This window comes from Vitis riparia, chromosome 14 (assembly GCF_004353265.1).
Source record: "Vitis riparia cultivar Riparia Gloire de Montpellier isolate 1030 chromosome 14, EGFV_Vit.rip_1.0, whole genome shotgun sequence".
NCBI lineage: Eukaryota > Viridiplantae > Streptophyta > Magnoliopsida > Vitales > Vitaceae > Vitis > Vitis riparia.
Window position 1 is genome coordinate 6,675,344 of NC_048444.1, and position 4,632 is coordinate 6,679,975.

The following is a 4,632-nucleotide window of genomic DNA, read 5'->3' on the forward strand; positions in this document are numbered from 1 at the left end:
ACGGAAAATATGCCCCAGTATGGGCATCGGATGCTCGACAGGTCAGAAATCAAGCGACATGAAATCATCTGTCATCGAACATGTAACAATGGTCGTCCGAATCCATAACTGAATCATGCACACATATCCAAGATGTACCTCCCAGACGGAGAGCATGATGGCATCCAAGTGTCGAGAAGTGCGGACCTGGCTGGGTGGATCTCAGGGGCTCGTAAGGTAACGATCATGTCTACGTCTCAGTGAGCATCCAGTAAGTGATGATCATGCAAGTCGTGAGGATCCATGAACCTCTAAATGAAATGGGATATGCCTCAGTGTGGCACCAGAGGTATGATAGGTCAAAAATCAGGTGACACCAATCAATCATCGTCAAACTCGCGATCCCGGTAATCCGAACACAACTGAATCAGACCTGCACATCAAAGAGGCGACCCCAGAAGAAGAAGCATGACATATCTAAATATCAACCAGATCTCAATCACCTGTCCAAGTAGAGGCTGCCGAAGACGACATCTGATCCCATGGCCTCAGGGTGGTCTTAAGACACGGGACGTAACGTAGGCCAAGGTGATAGGGTGATAGAAATGAAAGGAAACTAGGCTCAAATACCCAATGATCAAAACTCATGCCCTCATATATGAAATGCAACATGTATAGTGAACCCCATGAGCCATGGACCTGAGGATGCCTAACATGAATATGATGTCGATAAGGAGACAAATGAAGCAACATGAACTGATAGTGGTATGTGTAATGATGATGTGAAATGAGTATCGAACCCGAGATGGGTCGCTGTAAGGAGGGAAAAGATGTGAAGGGAATGAGATGAATCACAAGCAACGATAAAAACGACAGCGAAACAATGAATATGGAGAAAGTGGTGATCGACTCAGATCAAACATGAAGTGAAGTCACATCAATAATGAATGTAATGATGGAAAGGACAATGACTCGGAGTCCTTAGGAGAAGGTCACTCATCTCTCTCACAAATAGATATGACAAAGCAATACAAATAACATGGGATCTCAGAGAGCTCACATACGAACTCCCAATAACGAACATACTCGATAAAAATGACCCCAGACATCAATATACATACTCAATGATAAAAAATAATACACACCTGCGTTTTTTTTTTTTTTTTTTTTTTTTTTTTTTTTTCTTTTTTTTTTTTTTTTTTTTTTTTTTTTTTTTTTTTTTTTTTTACATATATACAAACACATACCCTGAACATGAACAAATGAACCCCAAAGATGATATCAATAACAAATGGACACACTCCCAAGTGCTAAGGTAACAAACAAACTCTCTCTGACAAGATGACCTTCTCAAACTAAGGATCTCTAAACCAGTGTCCGCGAGATAGATGGTGGAAATGATGTGACTATCCTCCATGTGATGAACTGAGGAGGCTCACCACTCAGGGTGGAGAGAATATGAGACAAACAAATAGTAGATAGGATAAGAAAGAAGAGATGAATAACATAACCAATAAGATGAGATGAAAATGCAAAAGTGCAGTGATAGGAAAAGATGATGAGAAAAACATGCCCCTAGGTCCAAGGCTCATGAAACTCCCAAACAATGCATGCATACATTAAAGGGCCCCTGTCCCGGTGTGAAAATGTGAGCAAGGCGATAAGAAAGAAAGGCTATAATACGCATGTGAGGCTCAATGGGCTAGCAACGGACTAGGATGTCAATAAAGGAATAACAAGGTAATGGCTAACCGAAATGATGGCCACCCATCCTGCGACCATGGTCTCAAACATAGTACCTCTTTAGCTGATCCACATTGGTTGGCTCTGAGAATCGGTTTCCATCTAAATCCATCAGCCATGCAGCGCCCTCTGGGGTCAACTCCCTGATGAAATAAGGTCCGCTCCAGTTGGGTCTGAACTTCCCTCTAGGATCTCTGATCAATCCCCTGATGACTTTCAAGACTAAGTCACCTACATGTAGTGGTCTGGGCTTGACCCGCTTTTTGAAAGCGCGGGCCATCTTCCTCTGATATGCACGAACATGGTCTGCTGCTCTCAATCTCCTCTCATCTAGGAGATTGAGCTGATCAAATCGAGCCTGAGCCCAATCTGTCTCGGGAATCTGCTGCTCTAGTGCTACCCTCAACGAACCCATCTCAATCTCAACGGGTAGCACCGCCTCCATGCCATATACCAATGAGTAGGGTGTGGCGCCTGTAGAGGTGCGAAAAGAGGTCCGATAAGCCCACAATGCAAATGGGAGCTTCTCTGACCAATCCCGAGAAGTCTCAATCATCCTCCGTAATATCCTCTTGATATTCTTATTCGCGGCCTCTACTGCCCCGTTCGTCTGCGGCCTGTACGCAGACGACCTATGATGTCGGATGCGTATCTCTGCACAAGGTGTCAACCTCTCCTCTGAAATGTACCCCTCTATCGAAATCAACTCATGAGGGACTCCATAGCGACAATGATGTGTGATCTGATGAAACTAGCACTCCAGCTGATGTCAATCTCGCATATGAGCGGCCTCCACCCACTTGGTGAAGTAATCGATGGCGACCAGGATGAACTCATGACCACTGGAAGATTTCGGCGAAATCTTCCCGATGATGTCAATACCCCATACGGAAAATGGCCATGGCGAAGTAAGTGCGTGCAACTCTGAGGTGGCACGTGAATGAGATCTCCGTGTATCTGACACTCGGGACATCTCTGAACAAACTGGCAGCAATCCGTCTCCATGGTCAACCAGAAGTAACCGGTCCTCATGATCTTACGGGCCAACATATGCCCTCCCATATGTGGTCCGCAGACTCCCGCATGAACCTCTCGCATCACTCTATCGGCAGAGGCCCGGTCCAAACATAATAGCAGCATCCCATCAGGTGATCGTCTATATAGCGTCTCGCCACAAATCACGAATCGGGCGGCCAACTGTCTCAATGCTCTCCTATCCTTGGCCGTGGCGGCCTCAGGATATACGCCGAGTCTCAAAAAGTGATATATGTCATGGTACCAAGGCAAACCATCATCTATCTCCATATCATCAATCAAACAACAGTATGCAGGAGCAGATCTCGACTCGATCAACAATGGGCGAACAGTGGCATCAGTAGGTATGGCAATCATGGAAGCTAGAGTAGCTAAGGCATCAGCAAACTGGTTCTGCGCTCTAGGCAGATGGGTATATCTCAAATCATCAAATCTCCCGACCAGTAGCTCCAAATACGCGTGGTAAGGCCTAAGCTTCACATCTCTAGTCTTCCACTCGCCCTGAATCTGTCTCAATACCAGATTGGAGTCACCAAACACCTCCATCTGTCTAATCCCGAGCTCGAGGCTGTCTCTAATCCCAAGATACAAGCCTCATACTCAACAATGTTGTTCGTGGCCGGATGTCGATCCGAGAATGCCAAACGAACAGATCTGGGAATGTGATCACCATGAGGGGATATCAACAAGACGCCTATCCCGTATCCAGAATGGTTGGCTGCACCATCAAAGTACATGCGCCAACCTGACAGACTAGTCACAGCAGCGACATCCTCGTCTGGGAAGTCGTCATCAATGGCCCTGCCATCGGAAACCGGTAAAGAAGCTAGATGATCCGCGACAATGCTCCCTCTAATGGACTTCTGAGTGACATAATGAATGTCAAACTCAGTCAGAAGTACCAACCATCTCATGAGGCGACCGACCAGGGCAGGCCTGTCAAACAAATATCTCAGAGGATCTAGACGGGATATCAAATGCACTGAATACTCGGTCATGTAATGTCTCAATCGCGAGTGGCCCAAACCAATGCAAGCATAACGCTCAATCATGACATATCTCGTCTCGTAGTCTAGCATCCTCTTACTCAGATAATAAATGGCTCGATCCTTGCCCGAATCATCGAGCTGAGCCAACATGCATCCCAAAGCCACGTCTGAAACGATAGTATAGGAGTAAGGACGGCCTGGTGTAGGAGGCGCCAAGACTGGGGCGACAGCAAGTACTCTCGATCCTCTCAAATGCGCGCTGACACTGATCATCCCAAACAGTAGGTTGACTCTTCCTCAAGAGTCGGAAAATGGGCTCACAAATGTCTGTCAATCTGGCAATGAATCTGCTGATGTACTGAAGTCTGCCCAAGAAGCCTCTGACCTCTCTCTCTGTCCTCGGTGCAGGCATGTCAAGGATGGCTCTAATCTTGTCCGGTCTACCTCTATGCCTCGCTCACTGACCATGTATCCCAAGAGTTTCCCAGAAGTCACTCCAAAAGTGCACTTCTTGGGATTCAGTCTCAATCTGAACTGCCTGATCCTCTCAAAGAATCTCTCCAGAGCTGCTAAGTGATCTGATCTACCTCGGGATTTCACTATCATGTCGTCTACATAAACCTCGACATCCCGATGCATCATGTCATGGAAAGCGTGGTCGCTGCTCTCTGATAAGTGGCTCCTGCGTTCTTCAATCCGAATGGCATGACTCTGTAGCAATAAGTACCCCACTCGGTAATGAAGGACGTCTTCTCCATATCCTCTGGAGCCATCAAGATCTGACTGTACCCGGAAAATCCGTCCATAAAGGACAACATCGAATGACCTGCCGTACTGTCAACTAGCATGTCGATGTGTGGAAGAGGAAAATCATCCTTAGGACTGG